This window comes from Pan troglodytes, chromosome 1, assembly GCF_028858775.2.
Source record: "Pan troglodytes isolate AG18354 chromosome 1, NHGRI_mPanTro3-v2.0_pri, whole genome shotgun sequence".
Taxonomy (NCBI): Eukaryota; Metazoa; Chordata; class Mammalia; order Primates; family Hominidae; genus Pan; species Pan troglodytes.
The window spans coordinates 115,768,200-115,788,377 of record NC_072398.2 but is presented as its reverse complement, the minus strand read 5'-3'; positions in this window follow the sequence as shown (position 1 = coordinate 115,788,377).

Here is a 20,178-nt window from a genome sequence, read left to right as displayed (position 1 = left end):
CAACAAAATTGATAGACTGCTAGCAAGACTAATAAAGAAAAAAAGAGAGAAGAATCAAATAGATGCAATAAAAATGATAAAGGGGATATCACCACCGATCCCACAGAAATACAAACTACCATCAGAGAATACTACAAACACCTCTACACAAATAAACTAGAAAATCTAGAAGAAATGGATAAATTCCTCAACACATACACTCTCCCAAGACTAAACCAGGAAGAAGCTGAATCTCTGAATAGACCAATAACAGGAGCTGAAATTGTGGCAATAATCAATAGCTTACCAACAAAAAAGAGTCCAGGACCAGATGGATTCACAGCCGAATTCTACCAGAGGTACATGGAGGAACTGGTACCATTCCTTCTGAAAACCATTCCAATCAATAGAAAAAGAGGGAATCCTCCTTAACTCATTTTATGAAGCCAGCATCATCCTGATACCAAAGCCAGACAGAGACACAATAAAAAAAGAGAATTTTAGACCAATATCCTTGATGAACATCGATGCAAAAATCCTCAATAAAATACTGGCAAACCGAATCCAGCAGCACATCAAAAAGCTTATCCACCATGATCAAGTGGGCTTCATCCCTGGGATGCAAGGCTCATTCAATATATGCAAATCAATAAATGTAATCCAGCATATAAACAGAACCAAAGACAAAAACCACATGATTATCTCAACAGATGCAGAAAAGGCCTTTGACAAAATTCAACAACCCTTCATGCTAAAAACTCTCAATAAATTAGGTATTGATGGGACGTATCTCAAAATATTAAGAGCTATCTATGACAAACCCACAGCCAATATCATACTGAATGGGCAAAAACTGGAAGCATTCCCTTTGAAAACTGGCACAAGACAGGGATGCCCTCTCTCACCACTCCTATTCAACATAGTGTTGGAAGTTCTGGCCAGGGCAATTAGGCAGGAGAAGGAAATAAAGGGTATTCAATTATGAAAAGAGGAAGTCAAATTCTCCCTGTTTGTAGACGACATGATTGTATATCTAGAAAACCCCATTGTCTCAGCCCCAAATCTCCTTAAGCTGATAAGCAACTTCAGCAAAGTCTCAGGATACAAAATCAATGCACAAAAATCACAAGCATTCTTATATACCAACAACAGACAGAGAGCTAAATCATGAGTGAACTCCCATTCACAATTGCTTCAAAGAGAATAAAATACCTAGGAATCCAACTTACAAGGGACATGAAGGACCTCTTCAAGGAGAACTACAAACCACTGCCCAAAGAAATAAAAGAGGATACAAACAAATGGAAGAACATTCCATGCTCACGGGTAGGAAGAATCAATATCGTGAAAATGGCCATACTGTCCAAGGTAATTTACAGATTCAATGCCATCCCCATCAAGCTACCAATGACTTTCTCCACAGAATTGGAAAAAACTACTTTAAAGTTCATATGGAACCAAAAAAGAGCCCGCATCACCAAGTCAATCCTAAGCCAAAAGAACAAAGCTGGAGGCATCACACTACCTGACTTCAAACTATTCTACAAGGCTACAGTAACCAAAACAGCATGGTACTGTTACCAAAACAGAGATATAGATCAATGGAACAGAACAGAGCCCTCAGAAGTAACGCCACATATCTACAACCATCTGATCTTTGACAAACCTGAGAAAAACAAGCAATGGGGAAAGGATTCCCTATTTAATAAATGGTGCTGGGGAAACTGGCTAGCCATATGTAGAAAGCTGAAACTGAATCCCTTCCTTACACCTTATACAAAAATCAATTCAAGATGGATTAAAGACTTAAACGTTAGACCTAAAACCATAAAAACCCTAGAAGAAAACCTAGGCATTACCATTCAGGACATAGGCATGGGCAAGGACTTCATGTCTAAAACACCAAAAGCAATGGCAACAAAAGCCAAAATTGACAAATGGGATCTAATTAAACTAAAGAGCTTCTGCACAGCAAAGGAAACTACCATCAGAGTGAACAGGCAACCTACAAAATGGGAGAAAATTTTCACAACCTGCTTATCTGACAAAGGGCTAATATCCAGAATCTATAATGAACTCAAACAAAGTTACAAGAAAAAACAAACAACCCCATCAAAAAGTGGGCAAAGGACATGAACAGACACTTCTCAAAAGAAGAAATTTATGCAGCCAAAAAACACATGAAAAAATGCTAACCATCACTGGCCATCAGAGAAATGCAAATCAAAACCACAATGAGATACCATCTCACACCAGTTAGAATGGCAATCATTAAAAAGTCAGGAAACAACAGGTGCTGGAGAGGATGTGGAGAAATAGGAACACTTTTACACTGTTGGTGGGACTGTAAACTAGTTCAACCATTGTGGAAGTCAGTGTGGCGATTCCTCAGGGATCTAGAACTAGAAATACCATTTGACCCAGCCATCCCATTACTGGGTATATACCCAAAGGACTATAAATCATGCTGCTATAAAGACACATGCACGTGTATGTTTATTTCGGCACTATTCACAATAGCAAAGACTTGGAACCAACCCAAATGTCCAACAATGATAGACTGGATTAAGAAAATGTGGCACATATACACCATGGAATACTATGCAGCCATAAAAAAGGATGAGTTCATGTCCTTTGTAGGGACATGGATGAAATTGGAAATCATCATTCTCAGTAAACTATCGCAAGAACAAAAAACCAAACACCGCATATTCTCACTCATAGGTGGGAATTGAACAATGGACAAGGGAAGGGGAACATCACACTCTGGGGACTGTTGTGGGGTGGGGGGAGGGGGGAAGGATAGCATTGGGAGATATCCCTAATGCTAGATGACGAGTTAGTGGGTGCAGCACAGCAGCATGGCACATGTATACATATGTAACTAACCTGCACATTGTGCACATGTACCCCAAAACTTAAAGTATAGTAATAATAAATAAATTTTAAAAAAAGAAAAAAAATGATGATTCTGCTGGCTATTTGTTTGCATTTTCATATAAATTTTGGAATCATTTTCAATTTCTTCAGAAAAACCTTTGGCCATTTTGATTGAGATTGTGTTGTAGATCAACTGAGTACAACTGACACCTTAAAAATGAATCTTTGACTTCATGAAATGTCAAATATATTAATCGTCTTTACTCTCTCCACAATGCTTTGAAATTTTCTGTGTATTGTATTTCCAATCTTTTATTACGCTATTCCTATTTCATGTTTTTGGATGCTTTATACATGTTAAAGTTAAAATTCATTTTTCTAATTATTTGTTGCTAGTTTCACAAAAATACAATTGATCTTATATATTGAGCTTGCATCTTGCAAATAAGCTAAATTCATTTATTAATTCTCATAGTTTATTTGTAGCGCTTTTAGGATTTTTCATATAAACAATAATAATTTTTGTGAAAGATAGTTTTATTTCTTTTTAAACTCTATGTATTGTAGTTTTCTCTCTTGCTTTATTGTACTTGCTAGGGATAGCTGCACAACGTTAAATGCAAGTATTAAAGGTGGACCTTCTTGCCTTATTCCTAACCTTCAGTGATAATCATCATTTTTCTTCATTAATTATGATGTCAGTCATGACTTTTGAAGTTCTCTTACATTACTGGTTCCCTCAGGGATTTTTACAAATCATAAATTGACATTAAATCTTGTCAAATGTTTTTTCTAATCTGTTGTGGTGATCATATGCTTTTTGTTTTAGTCTACTAATGTGGTAAATACAAAGATTTATTTTTGAAAGATAAACCAATCTTGCATCCCTGAAATAAATCCCACATGGTATGGTATGTTATCCTTTTGGTAATTATTTTGTTCACTTTCTCAGGAATTTGTGAATCTGTGTTCATGTGTACTATTGGTCTGTAATGCTAATTTTTGCTATGTCTTTATCAGGTTTTAATATCAGCATTGTGTTGGCCTCATAAAATCAGTTGGAAGTATTGTTTACTCCTTTTTCTACAGTGAGACTGTTCGGTAAGTGTATAATGAATGTCACAGCACAGGCAGAATCAGGTTTCTTTTTCTGCATTGCTGTCTATTCTATTCATGTCAACTTTTATTAGTTTCTGCAACAAATAGACAATCAAAAACCAGGAATTACAACTCACACAAAATACTTGTTATTTAAAAGTTTGGACAGTGATAATGTCACAAGAAAGGGTCACACAATAAAGAAAATAAACCAAACACCATTCTAAGTATTCTATTCTCAGTTAGCATTTGTGTTCATACTTGCTTCCAGTAAGGTTCTTTTTTCCTTGTTTTTTTCCTCCACATGACACCTATTTTCTTCTTCCTCCTTTGTTTATATTTTAACCTTCCATCTTCATCTCTTAAAAAAAAAGCAAATTTCCTATTTTCATCCAGTGCAGAGTAATTGTATCATTTCCTAGTAAATTTTGAACCCTAAAGTACATAGGCTCTTAACAGCTTGCCTTCATTTCTAAGCACAGAGCAAAGTATTTTTTCCAAATAGAGAGTGCTCCCTTTTTTAAAAGATTTTAAAAAGAATTTTGATGCCAGATGATCAGATAGTTTTATTACATAATCACATGAAAAATATATGTACGTGGCATGTTGGTCTTTAAGGAAATGTCTGCTAGAATTTCCCTATGAGGCCTGGTAGTCCTCTGTAACATGCCCCTGATAGCCCTAGAAGAGGAAAATATCCTCATACTTCTCTCAAAACTTTCTACACTTTTTGATGTCACCTGGACAATGTTAAAAAATTCTTGGCATTTTAGCTGCGCACAGGCAGAAATTTTGATGACCAGTTTACACGCTGGCTTGAAAGTTTGCTTTTATAATTGCCAGAGCAGAGTGGCTGGGGTAGAGCTAGCATCCAAAGCCTTATATGTCTTGTTAAGATAGTGACAAGATCTCTTAACTGGGGGATACAACCACTGGTTTCTGTGCTACTTCTGCCATTAACCTGCTGTAAAATCTAGCATGTTACTCCTCCTTCTGGACCAGGTTTTCTTGGACATGAAGTGAAGCAGATGGCTTAGATATAAGTATAGAGTCTAAACTTAAGACTCTGAATGGTATTCAGTTCTAAAATCTTACAAGCTTGTATTATTAGCAAGCTATATACCTCAACCTTGCCCAATGTTGCACCACAAACACTTGCTTATGTAAGGTTCAGTGGTGAAGGAATAAAACCAGGAGCATTTTCTTCCTGTTTGACTACAAAATGTTTACGGAGTCACTCTTGATCATTTCTTTTATATTAATTTTCATTCTGATTGGTTTTTAGTTGAAGAACCAAAGTTGGCATGGTTTATCCTTAATCTAAGTAGAGAGTGGTTCTCCCTGAAAACTATCCTTTCCCACTACAAACACCACTACTTGAGTAACTTAGGCTCTTTAGAACTTGCTTTCAGTTCAGTGAAAGTTACAGAAACTCAGACAATTAGTGAAAGTTAAAGAAATGGTGAGAAAGTTATAACAAATCCAACTTTAAGTATCCCTAAAAGCATCCACTTCTACTATACTGTGTTATAGTGGATTCATTTATAATGCGTACTGAGTTAGGATTCACATTTTCAGCCCCCTTCTTCCCATATATAGCTTACTTTTTCTCTCTGCCTTATGTCTGAGGTGGGGAAGAATGGGGAGTGGTCATTTTCTGAGAAAGGCATGCTATACTAGTGGGAATTGCTTTGGAATTATTCAGATCTGAGCTTGAATGCTGCCTGTGCTTGCTGCCCGTATTTGGGCACATGATTTACTTTCTCTAAGCTTCAGGTTTTTCCTCTGTAAAGTGGGGTTAGTTAAGTTCTACTTCGAACAATAGCAACAAGGAAAATGTATGCATATGGAACACCAAATAAAATATAATTCCTTTCTTTCTTTCTCCTGATTCTTGTTTCTATGGCCTTTAATAATGTAGCTCCATTGTAGAACTCCATTCTTTTAACATTATGTAATAGACATTGTGTTTGGTTCCAAGGTTACAGAGGTAAGTAAGGCAGGGATTCTAATCTCAAACAGCAGGGACACTGCTTTTAAGGAAAACATGTCTAGCATGTTTCTCCTCCTTCTGGACCAGGTTTTCTTGGACATGAAGTGAAACAGATGGCTTAGATATAAGTATAGAGTCTAAACTTAAGGCTCTGAGTGGTATTCAGTTCTAAAATCTTACATGCTTGTATTAGCAAGCTATATACCTCAACCTTGCCCAAAGTTCTACCACAAACTATTGCTTATGTAAGGTTCAGTGGTGAAGGAATAAAACATTATGTAATTGACATTGTGTTTGGCTCCAAGGTTACAGAGGTAAGTAAGGCAGGGACTCTGATCTCAAACAGCAGAGACGATGATCTCAAATTTAGTCTGCTAGGAGCATCACACATATAGACAAAGAGCTGTCCTCTGGTATGCTAAGCACCTTCTGACACGACACAGAGGCAGTATGAAGATGAGAGGTTTAGTTCTCAAGTCCCTTTGTCCTTTTGCTTTTTTCTCTCTTCCCACCTAATCCCTTCCCTTCCTGTAGCCCTTCCTTTCCCTGCAGCCCAAAGTGACAGATGGGCCAGGCTGTGTGGAGCAAGAAAGTTTCAGTTCCTTTTTCTCCCACCTCAAGCCTAGTGTATGGTAACATTACACAGAGAGCCATAAAAAAGTTCTTTCTTGTAGCACATTTCAGGGTTTTTTCCAGTGACATCATGGGCCATCTGGATTTGAAGACAGCAGCCTCATCCAGAACACACACACACGCACTCTCCCCTGCCAGGCCCTGCAGGTCTGCCCTCTAGGATCAGGAGCACTATAAACGTCCTGTAAAGCTGTCTTTTTAATAGCCTCCTCAGAAGCAGCCTAAGGAAGATGGCCTTTTCCTCCTGCAGTCCCATGGATGGCAGATAAAGTGGATTTTCAGCACAGAGGCCTCAGAGGAGAAGGTGAGAAGTGAGGTTTCCAGATTTTTGCCAAAATATCACACTGCCTCCTGCTGGGAAAAAGGAAGCCATTTTCCAACAGGAAACTGAATTTAACCCTTATGACATAGGGGATTTAGGTTAGATGTAAGTACATGCTTTCAATACAGGAATGTTTTAGATATTATTTCTGAAATTGTTTCAGAGGATTTTAAAAGAGAAAAAAAACAACTGTATCTAACAACCACAGAGCTGGAACTTGTAACATTTTCCTAAGAAGGAGAAGATTCAGAAGTTCTTTCAGGGAAAGTTTCTGTGCTGTCTTTGAACGATCACAATTCCTATGCATGATTGGAAGAAATCATTCCCATTAGCTGATTGTCTTCTGTGAACTAGAAAACATGAATCCCTCTTCTTACCTGAGGCATATACTTAATCTATAGAATTGATTGGTTCTATCACCAAAATATAACTTGACTCATCCGCTTCTCCCCATCTCCAGGGTCCCCCTCCAAACCCAGGCCTATCTCATCTCCCACTTACACAGTGGATACATCTTGCTAATTAGTCTCCAGGTTTCCACCCTTGCTCCATTCCATTTGTCCTCCACACAGAAGCCAGAAGGATCATTAAAAAAAAAAAATCAAAACCAAGCTATATTATTTTCCTGCTTAAAACCCTATAACGGCTTCCAGTATACTTAACAAAATTCAGTCATAAATAATCCGCAAAGACCTGTAGGACTCCCTCACCCCTCACCCCCGCTCCACCTTAGAGCTTCAGCTCCTCTCACGGTCACCTGACTCACCATTGATACCCTCACTGCCCCCTTTTCTGCTACTCTAAGCCCATGCTCCTGCCTTATGCTTACTTCTACCTGGAGGGCGTTTCTCTCTAGTCTTCTCTTCATCTTTCAGCTTAGATAGCACTTCCTCTGTTGCCCTTGCTGATTACCTTCCTAGCTTAAACTGGCTCTTCCCCTCCCATATTATTCTGTCTCACAGACACTATTATTTCCCATCATAGCATATACCATTTATAATTGTATATTTGGGATTGTGTTTATTTGTTGACTATTGAGTTTTCACTAAACTTTATAAGCTTTCACTAAGATTCATGTCTGTTTTATTGGCCACTGAATCTTCAGTGTCTTCTACAGTGTAGGTGTACAGCAAGCATGGAATGAATATTGCAATTGGGTAGAAGCAGAGCTAAAGAAGGAATAAGGCCTGGAGCTCACTCTGCCTGTGCCCGAGAACACCTTGAAACGTTCTCTACATGGATTTCACTCATATTACACATCCTCCCTTTGGAGGGACAGCATTGTGCCATGATAGGTATGTAGTGGTACATCACTGTAGTTTTAATTTGTTTTTTCAAGATGACTAGTGAGGTGGAGACCTTTTTAATATATTAAATTATCATAGTATGCTGGATTTTTTCTTTTACGCCTAGCATATTTTGTCATATGTAATATGTTTAAGAAATCTTTGCCTACTTAAAATTATGAAGATGTTTTATGTTTTATTCTAAAAGCTTTGTTGTTTTGCATTTCACATTTAGATCAGCAATCCATTTAGAGAACTAATTTAGGAGCATAATGTGAGACAGGTTAAAATTCCTTCCCCCTCCCCCTTATTCATATCCAATTGACCAGAACCATTTACTGAAAAGGCATGCTTTTCCCAAGGCATGGTCGTGTTTTGTCAACAGGTCTGGGTTTGTTTCTGAATTGTTATTCTATTCATTATTTACTTAGTTGTGTTTATTCATTTTCTTTGTTTATTTATTATTTCTTTATTTGTCTATTTATTATTGTGTTTATTCATTTTCATTATTCTTCCTCCTTCTTCCTTCCTACAACTTTCACCCCCAGCCTGAAATAAGGCAACTTGCATTCACCACTGTGTCCTGAGGGCCTTGAACATTGCCTGACATATAATAGATATTTAATTTAAGAGTATTTGTTCATGAACGTGTCACGCAAACCAAGGTGAATAGCCAGACAGCATACACACTGGGGCTGAATTTACTATGAAAATCACAGAGACAGGAGCAGAATGGCATACAAAGATATAGGAGGACCAGAGTCAGATGTGGGAATAGGATCTGAATGAAGTTCCTGTGGCTACTATAACAAATTACCACAAATATATGGTGGCTTCAAACAATAATTCTGGAGACCAGGCATCTGAAATCAGTATCACTGGCCAAAATTGTGTTGTCAGTAGGGCAGCACCCTGTCCAGAGGCTGTAGGGAGAATTTGTTCCCTGCCTCCTCCAGCCTCTGGTGGCTGCCCAGATTCCTCAATTTCTGGCTGCATCACTCCAATCTCTGTCTCCATGGTCACACTGCCTTCTCCTTCTCTGTGTGTCTTTTCCTCTCAAATCTCCTTCTACACTTGTTCTATAAAGACAGCTGTGGTTCCATTTAGGTCTCACCCAGATAATCTAAGAAAAGTCTCTCATCTCAAAATTCATTAATTTAATTTAATCAAATTTGCAAAGACCCATCTTCCTTACAAGGTAACATAGGCACTGATATCTTTGGGGGACCATTGTCCTGCCTACCACGAATCTTTGACTTGGTTGTGGGGCTTTTAAACTGTGCGACTGGGGAAGCACAGCCTGTCTCCTGGTATGATCAGAGTTGGGAACCCAAGAGCAGCATTTTTTGCAGCACTTGGCCACAGCCTTAATCCATCAGCTCAGAACTTTTGGTTTGGAGTTCACCTTATGCAGCGATTTTTAACCAAGGGTGATTTTGAGTCCTGGGAGGACTTTTGGCCACATCTTGAGACATTTTTGATTGTCCTGCTAGGGAGAGATGGTTGCAACCGGCATCTAGTAGTTAGAGGTCAGAAATGTTGCTAAACATCTTATAATGCACAGGGAAATCCCCCACAACAAAGAATTGTCCAGTTCAAGATGTCAGTAGTGTGAAGTTGAGAAGCCCTTCCCTAATGTCATAGGGAATCCAAACTGTTTAACTGCAACTGTATGACTTGGTGTGTAGGTGGCATCATTTATCACCTCAGCATTCATGGATGTAGAAGCTCAAGCCCCTGTCCATGGCATCGTGAGGACTGAGATCAAGGCCTTAGGGCTGCAGCTTTTATCCCTTAGCAGTCTGGAACTTGATTTGCCCCCTCAATGTTCTGCCAGGATTGATCACCTTAGCGATTTGACTGTATGTTGCTGGGTTCCATTGAACTTTTCAAGGAGTCGGGCCTTGGGGAGTAAGTCTCAGACAGATTAACCTTAATGCTCAAGATGCCTCTTTACCTTCACCCTATGTGGGGGATTCTCTTACTACTTTCATGAGGAAATGAGTCTTGGGAAAATTAAGTTTCTTGTTCAAGTTTACATAGTAGTGGAGACAGAATTCAACCCAAGAACATTCTGACTCCAGAGCCCTAGTTTTAAATATCTGCAGCACATTGCCTCTCATGGATCCAAAGAAGGTCCAAAGAAGATCGAGGCCTTGCAGATTAATTAGCTTCAACTTTTTCACACTCATTTTGAAGAATTGAAAAGAACTGAACCCTTTTCCACAGAATTCTTATACAGACATTCTGAAATGTTGAAGAGATAAATAAAAGTGATAAATCAATGGGTCCCTCAGGAAACAGAAATCTTATTGTTTGGTAGAAAACATCTTTTTGTTTGCTGAAATCCTAAAACACCTCTGTAACACTTTGTAGTTTGGAAAGCATCATTGGAAAACAAGCGATGTACTTCTAGGGCATCATCTTATGGATGCAACACTGAGCTGTAGTCAGGTGATGGGTTGGTTAAGACTACACAGGTAGCTAGCTACATAGTCTCAGCAGGACTCCTCGATTTCTCATCTTTATTTCATACTCTATGGAGTCTCTCTACACCCACTGTGTCTCAAGTAGCACTACTCCTTCAGAATTGGTTATGTTGTATTACAAATTTGCATCTGAACAGAATTACATTCTAGAAGATAGGTGTCCTCTGAAACTCATTGTTAGGACAATTCCTTGACATGGATATTAAAAAAGCATGCTCCAGTATAATAAAGGCAATGTCACCAGGGGTCATTAGGTCAAAAAGAAAGTGCTTTTTCTTCACCTTAATAACTGTGTAACTGGAAGAGTGGGGCTGCCTACAGTGGCTATCATGAGTTGCTCATCAGAAGAACAGTTTTTTGAAAAAAATAAATAATCTTCCCAGCAACTGTTTGTGCCAAATGAATGACATATATCCTCACCTATCTTTCTTTCCTGTGGTGAATATACCCTAAGGTGACCCCCCAATGAGTCATGATCTTATATAATCCTATTCCTTTGAATACAGACAGAATATACGTTGCTTATAGCCAATAAAAAAATGGCAAAGATGATGGGAAAGTTTCTCCTCTGATTACATTAGGTTTGGTGAGATTTCATCTTAGTAGACTGGATGACAGGGTGAGACCTCATCTCCTAAATAAATAAAGGACAATTCCTTTATTTGTTGTCAAACATACTTTTGATCTATTTACGTACATTATTTTTCAATACTCACAACTTTGTGAAGTAGGGTTTTATGATTGTTCACCATTTTATAGATGAGGGACTGAGCCTTAGGATGTTAATTTGTGTGAGTTTATGCAGCAAATAATTATTATACATAACAATATAAAGGGCTTTATAAACTGCAAATTACTCTACCAATGTGAGTTGTTATCATTATTATATTTTGCTTTTGTCTTTGAGCCCTTTGTCTTCCCAGCTTTCTCCCAATTCACTCATGCTTCATATGCAGACAGGAGGAAGCATAATTCCAAGAAAAGGAGAGAAAATAATAATATTAAATGGCTGCCAAGGGATCTGAGCAATGGATTCAACAGGCTGGATCAGTTCAGCTCACCAGGGTGGCCCTTCCGTAACTGGGATCCTGGGCCCACCACATGCTACTTTACTGCCTGAGAGAGGCGATGACACAATTTAGTGTTAGAGTGTTAGTGTTCTGCCTCATCGAAGACATGGCATTGTCATTTTTCATTTTGGGGAACAGCTTGCAGTACAGAAAGAAATCATGTCAGACCAAAAGGGGAGTCTTTCAACATAGCATTCCATCCTGAGGGAGAAAAAAAACGGAACAAGTGGGCAGTACTGACATCTGATTCCATCCTCCAGTGGCAACACATATGCCGAGCCCCAGCCATCATCCTCTGCCCAGAGAAGAAGCAGCAATGGGAAAGTGACATTTTACATTATTCAGTGATTTCCAATTTGCAAACTTCTTTAACACATCTTATCTCATCATCTCCATAATTAATCATGAAGAAGGCAGGGTAGCTACAGTTATTTTCATTTTACAAACAAGGATTCTGAGACTTTGCAAGTTTGAGATTTATTCAAGTGTCTGGTTAATATGGAATCAAGATGCTTTTGCATATATTATCTTAGAAGCCGATCACAGTAAAACTGTTGCATTATTTTATCCCCATTCTGCAGGTGTGGGAGTTAGATCCTAAAGAAATAAAGTGTCTTGCTTAAGGTCATGTTGCCAGTATATGGTAAAACTGGTTTTGGAACTTGTCTTTTAACTCTCTATGTCCAACATTCTTCCAATAAGCAAATGATATACTTAAAGAGAATAAGCTTGCAGTTCTATGTCTGGTGACCTTAGAGAGAGAGGAGAAGAAAAGACAGAATGAGAAGTTCAGGAAGGATTAGACAGAGGGAAATAGTATGGAGAAAGAAGAGGTGAAATAGTATGGGGAAAGAACCATTTAAGAATGCATTAAAATCCCCAAAAGGCATTCTACATTTTGGATTTAAGCTGTTAATAGTGGATGGGATGGAATGATAACCCCAGATAAAGTACGAAGGAAGCCAACTATGTATAGCTCAGGCCCTGACTGGTGAAATCTCAGAGGAATCTCAGTCTCAAAGGGCCTCCATGGAATATGCGGCAATGGGAACAATTCTGCCAAAGAATTTCTAAAACATTCAATACAAAATATGCCTGAGCATGCAGCCAAAGCAAGGTAAAGAAATGGCCAATTATATAATGTAAAGTGCCTATATTTACCATATAATTTAAGATCTAAGTCTCCCCTTGCTTTTTGTGGTGTTGTTGTTTAAATCCAGACTAAGAAAAAAGGCAAGGAGAGACTTTATTTTATTTTTCAGACTTTTAAACCCCAGGAAAGATATAACTTGTTCAGACGCCTAGACTCTAAACTCTAACCATGAAAATAAAACAGCAGGTCTACATATAATCCTGTGCTCAAAGCTAAGCAAAGGCCAAAATAAAAGCTTTACAGCCAAATTCCTTGGTGTTCTACAGCTCAAAAACATTCTAGTGGGTGAGTCTAGGTTCTCGAAAAATATTTACTTGAAATCAAGTCTCAGAAATTGTTGTTTGAGCATATAATGATGTAAATGCTTCAGCTACCCAGCTTGTGTGGCTGAACCTTCAACTCACTCAGCTCTTCTTTCTTACTAAGGGACCCCAAAGACTCTGCTTTTGCCTTAATTCACTGTCACAGCTCCTGGGAGTGAAAGATGATATTCTATCCTCATTTGCTGATTAGGAAATTGAGCTGTGGGGCCACTAAAACAGCCAAGGCCACACATCTAGTCCAGGGGAGCGCCAAGACCAGACCACTCCTTCCCAGCTCACACTCCCAGCCACACTCACAGACCAAAGCTCGGCTTTACTCATCCCAGAAGGGAAAATTTAAATTCGGCTTTCATGCAAACATCTCTCCCTGGACAACATTTACTTATCTTTCCTTTTGCTTTTCTGAACAGTTGTCTGTCCAGTAATGATGTATTTATGTCCTGACTATTAACAGCATGCGACATGCTGGTAGGACTTGAAGGCAAAGATATAAAAATCCCAGGAGAAAGTATGCCAGGCAAGGGAGCATTGATCAGAAAACCCAGATCACAATTTTTCAGTGTTATTTGGGCTCAAAGTCACTTTTAGGGCAGTAAAGGCTTTGACTAAATGTAGTATGTAGAACTCTCCCCTCAACTGACATTTTAATCTTGATATAATAAAGTTAGAAAGACATATATTTGAAGAAAAAGGGCAGTCACAAAAGAGGGTTGTGGAGTGAGTAAGAAGTAGTTTCTGAGATGATGCCCTCAGGGGCTGATGAACTTGATTGTGTCTGAAAAGGCCAGTGTGTTTATCTCATGTCATACTTCTCAGATCAGGACAGATAAGTAATGCTTGCAACTGCTGCTCTTGAGTGGACATTGATTTGGGCCTTTGTGAGTAGGTGCTATTATTAATCTCATTTCATAGATGGGGAGAGATTGAAACAGAGAGGTCGTGCAATCTGCCTAAAGTCACACAATAAGTAGCAAATCAGGAATCAAATTCAGACGGTCTGGCTTCAGAATCAACATGGAAGACTTATTATACCTGTATCTGGGTAAAGTAAGGAGAGTGCCATGGATAAGTTCTAATTTTTCTCATTATGTTATCAGATGTTGGGGTGTAATGAAAATAAAAAAGTATCACAACTTGGCAGTGAGCTAGAAGTGGTCAGTTTGGTGCTTGAAAATTAGGAAGGATATTTAGATGAGTCCTGTGCTATGTACAGCTTTAATATTAATTCTTAGGTTTTTATTGGTAAAATAATATAGTGCAGTGATTAAAAGCCTGAGCTCCAAAGTAGACAAATCTACATTATCCTAGATGTAACTAGCTGTATATACTTGTTAACATTGCTCATATTCCATTTCCTTATCTGTAAATGGAGATAAAACAGGTATCTACATTAAGGAAAATATGTGTAAAGTATTTCATTTTATGTAAAGTAGTATCATTCAGTGAATGTTATTATTTTATTATTGAGCTTTTCACTGGGACCAGCTGGTATCTGAGTCCGTAAAAAAATAAAGGTCATTCATATTTACTACCGCATACCCATGTGTCTATTAAGTTCCTGGGTAGCAATGATGCCTCAAATGGGTGGAAGTGTTCTACAAATGAGCAGGATTATATTGCTAGCCATCGTATTAGTTTGGCCACTGTGGTAATGTAAATGCAGTCTCTCTCTCTCTCTCTCTCTCTCTCTGTGGGTGTGTGTGTGTGTATGTTGGGGATGGATGGAATACAGGGATGATGGAGAAATGCTATACACTTTAATCATAAGTTTTTTGGTACATACTCCGATGGCATTCTTGCCTCTTTCTTAGCTGGTTGCCTCCATAAATTATGACCTAGCCTACCCACAATAAGAGAACCCTAAAGCACCAGAGTAACAGTCCTGATTGATTATGTTCCAGGAAATTTTTTTGGTACGCCTGTTCATGAAGCTGTTTCTAATTATTAAAGCTTAAATACTAAACTTCCCTTCTCTAAGTAATAGTTTTCTTCCTAATTCACTAACAATCTCATTACACAGGTCTGTTTTTCTAGGATATAAGAAAAGGGCAGAACGCAGAGCCCAGATTGTTTTCCTTGGTGTGTAGCCCTGGGGCGATAAATCACCAGAGTTGAAGAGTGACCTGCTGAGAAAGTATGGGAGAGCTTCTGGGTAATGCACGAAAGAAACCCAGGATGAGCAGAAGGGAACAAGCACTGAAGAAACCTACACTGTTATCACTTGTGTTAGGTAGGCCTTCTTGGTATGGGTGGGAGTCCACCCATCAAGGTGATGATCTAGAAGTAGAAGAATCATAGAAAAATGGGATGCTGAGCATGCAACAACTTTAAAATAGTTTAATATTTGCTCATACCTCTTCCATTGGCAATACTTGGTAGCAACCTGATTTTATAGAAATTTATACATTCATTTCTTCCTTATTGAGGTCAAATAAATTACTCATGTCTAAAACGTCATCTTTTTTTCTTCTTTTTTTTGTTCATGTTTTAGATTTTTATTTTAGGTTTGAGGGTACATGTGAAGATTTGTTACATAGGTAAACACATATCATGGGGGGTTATTGTACATATTATTTCATTACCCAGGTATTAAGCCCAGTACCCAGTAGTTATTTTATTTTATTAATTTTTTTATGAGACAGAGTCTTGCTGTGTGGCCCAGGCTAGAGTGCAGTGGTGCAATCTCAGCTCACTGCAACCTCCATTTCCTGGGTTCAAGTCAATCTCTTGCCTCAGCCTCCCGAGTAGCTGGGATTACAGTGGTCTGCCACCACATCCAGCTAGTTTTCGTGTGTGTGTGTGTGTGTGTGTGTGTGTGTGTGTATAGTTTTGTTTTGTTTGTTTTTAGTAGAGACGGGGTTTCACCACATTGGCCAGGCTAGTCTCGAACTCCTGACCTCAAGTGATCTACCCACCTCGGCCTCCAAAAGTTCTGGGATTACAGGAATAGGTCACCACACCTGACCCCCAATAGTTATCTCTTCTGCTCCTCTCCTTCCTCTCGCCCTTCCTGCTCGAGTTGACCCCAGTGTCTGTTGTTTCCTTCTTTGTGTTTATAAATTCTTATCATTTAGCTCTCATTTGTAAGTAAAAGTATGCAATATTTGCTTTTCTGTTCCTGCATTAGTTTGCTAAGGATAATAGCCTTCAGCTCCATCCGTTTTCCCACAAAAGACCACATTTTCTTTATCCAATCTGTCATTGATGGGCATTTAGGTTGATTCCATGTCTTTGCTGCTGTGAATAGTATTGCAATGAACATTCACTTGCATGTGTCTTTATGGTAGAATAATTTATATTCCTTTGGGTATATACACAGTAATGGGATTGCTGAGTCAAATGGTAGCTCTGCTTTTAGCTCTTTGAGAAATTGCTTTCCACGGTGGTTGAACTAATTTACACTCCCACCAACAGTGTATAAGTCTTCCCCTTTCTCCGTAACCTTGTCAGCATCTGTTATTTTTACCTTTTAAAAATAATAGCCATTCTGGTCAGGCACGGTGGCTCATGCCTGTAATCCCAGCACTTTGGGAGGCCGAGGCGGGTGGATCACGAGGTCAGGAGTTTGAAACCAGCCTGGCCAACATAGTGAAATCCCGTGTCTGCTAAAGATACAAAAAAAAAAAAAAATTGGCCATGCTTGGTGGCACGCACCTGTAATCCCAGCTACTTGGGAGGCTGAGGCAAAAGAATCACTTGAACTCGGGAGGCAGAGGTTGCGGTGAGCCGAGATTGCACCATTGCACTCCAGCCTGGGTGACAGGGCAAGGGTCCATCTCAAAAAAACAAACAAACAAACAAACAAAACCAAATAGACATTCTGACTGATGTGAGATAGTATCTCATTGTGGTTTTGATTTGAATTTCTCTAATGATCAATGATATTGAACTTTTTTTCATATGCTGTCAGTTGCATGTATGTCTTCTTTTGAGAAGTGTCTGTTCATGTCCTTTGCCCACTTTTTAATGAGGTTGTTTTTCTCTTGTAAATTTGTTTAAGATCTTTATAGATGCTGGATATTAGACTTTTATCAGAAGCATAGTTTGCAAATATTTTCTCCCATTCTGTGGGTTGTTAGTTTACTCTGTTGATAAGTTTTTTCTGCTTTGCAGAAGCTCATAAGTTTAATTAGATCCCACTTGTCAATTTTTGCTTTTGTTGCTGCTACTTTTGGTGTCTTTGTCATGAAATCTTTGCCTGTTCCTATGTCCAGGATGGTATTGCCAAGTTGTCCTCCAGGGTTTTTATAGTTTTGTGTTTTGCATTTAAATTTTTAATCTATCTTGAGTTGATTTCTGGGTACAGTATAAGGAAGGGGTCCAGCTTCAATCTTCTGCATATGGCTAATCAGTTATTCCAGAACTATTTATTGAATAGGGAGTCTTTTTCCCATTGCTTGTTGTTGTCAGCTTTGTCAAATGTCAGATGATTGTAGATGTATGGCTTTATTTCTGAGCTCTCTGTTATGTTGCATTGGTCTCTGTGCCTGTTTTTGTACCAGTGACATGCTGTTTTGGTAACTATAGCCTTGTAGTATAGTTTGAAGTTGGGTAATGTGATGCCTCCAGCTTTGTTCTTTTTGCTTAGAATTGCCTTGGCTATTTGGGCTCTTTTTTGGTTCCATATGAATTTTAAGGTAGTTTTTCTATTTCTGTAAAGAATTTCTTTAGTAGTTTGATAGGAATAACATTGAATCTGTAAATTGATTTGGGCAGTATAGCCATTTTAATGATATTGATTCTTTTGATCTGTGAGCATGGCATGTTTTTCCATTTGTTTGTGTCTTATCTGATTTCTTTGTGCAGTGTTTTGTAATTCTTATTGTAGAGATCTTTCATTTCCCTGGTTAGCTCTATTCCTAGGTATTTTATTCTTCTTATGGCAATTGTGAATGGGATTGCCTTTCTGATTTGGCCTCAGTTTGGCTGCCATTGGTGTATAGAAATGCTAGTGTTATTTGTACAATTATTTTGTGTTCTGCAACTTCACTGAAGTTGCTTATCAGCTGGAGGAGCTTTTGGACTGTGACTGTGGGATTTTCTCGATATAGGATCATGTCATCTGCAAACAGAGATAGTTTGACTTCCTCTCTTTCTATTCCCCTTTTATTTATTTCTCTTTCCTGATTGCTCTGGCTAGGACTTCCAATACTATGCTGAATAGAAGTGGTGAGAGAGGGCTTCCTTCTCTTTTTCAGCTTTCAAAAAGAATGGTTCTGGCTTTTGCCCATTCAGTATAATGTTGCCTATGGGTTTATCATAAATGGTTCTTATCATGTTGAGGTATGTTCCTTCAGTGCCTAGTTCATGGAGAGTTTTTAACATGGAGAGATGTTGAATTTTATCAAAAGCCTTTTCTGCATCTATTGAGATAATAGTGGTTTTTATCTTTAGTTTATGTTATAAATCACATTTATTGATTTGCATATGTGGAACCAATCTTGCATTTTGAGGATGAAGCCTACTTGATCATGATGGATAAGGTTTTTGATATACTGAAGATTCAGTTTACAAGTATTTTGTTGAAGACTTTTGCATGCATGTTTATGAAGGATATTGGCCTAAAGTTTTATTCCTGTGTGTGTATTTCTGCCAGGTTATGGTATGAAGATGACTGGCCTCATAGAATGAGTTGGGAAGGAGTCCCTCCTCCATAACTTTCTGAAATAGTTTCTGTAGGAACCTTATCAACTTGTCTTTGTACATCTGGTAGAATTAGACTGTGAATCCATCAGATCTTGGGCTTTTTTTTCATTGGTAAGCTATTTATTACTGATTCAATTCCAGAGCTCATTATTGATCTGTTCAGAAAATTAATTTCTTCCTGGCTCAGTCTTGGGAGGGTGTATGTGTCCAGTAATTTATTCATCTCTTCTAGGTTTTCTAGTTTGTGTGTGTGGAGGTGTTTATAGTAGTTTCTGATGATTGTTTTTATTTTTGTGGGGTCAGTAGTAACATTCCCTTAGTCATTTCTTATTGTGTTGATTTGGATCTTCTCTCTTTTCTTCTTTACTAGTCTAGCTAGTGGCCAATCTATTTTATTATTTTAAAAAAAACTGGATTCATTGATCTTTTGAATGGTTTTCTGTGTCTCGATTTCCTTCAGTTCAACTCTGATTTTTGTTTTTTCTTGGCTTCTGCTAGCTTTGGGGTTGATTTGTTCTTGCTTCTCTAATTCCTTCAGTTGTAAACTTAGCTTATTAACTCAAAATCTTTCTAACTTTTTGATGTGGGCATTTAGTGCTATGAATTTTCCTCCTACCACTGCTTTATCTATGTCCCAGAGAATCTGGTATGTTGTATCTTTGTTCTCATTATTTTCAAAGAACTTCTTGATTTCTGCCTTAATTTCATTATTTATCCAAAAGTCATTCAGGAGCATGTCATTTAATTTCCATGTAAATGCATGACATTGAGTTATTTTCATAGTCTTGACTTCTATTTTTATTAAACTGTGGTCTGAGAGTGTGTTTGGTATGATTTGGATTCTTTTATTTTTTTGAGAATTGTTTTATGTTCAAATATGTGGTTGATTTTAGAGTATGTGCCATGTGGTGATGAGAAGAATGCATATTTTATTGTTTTTGGGTGGAGAGTTCTGTAAAGGTCTATTAGACCCATTTGGTCCAATGTTGAGTTTAGGCTCTAAATATCTTCGTTTATTTTCTGCCTTGACGATTTAATACTGTCAGTGAAGTGTTGACACCTCCCACTATTATTGTGTGAGAGTCTATGTCTCTTTGTAGGTCTCTAAGAACTGGCTTTATGAACCTGGGTGCTCCTGTGTTGGGCGCATATATATTTAGGATAGTTAGGTATTCTTTTTTTTTTTTGGAGACGGAGTCTCGCTCTGTCACCCAGGAAGCTCCGCCTCCCAGGTTCACGCCATTCTCCCACCTCAGCCTTCTGAGTAGCTGGGACTACAGGCGCCAGCCACCACACCTGGCTAATT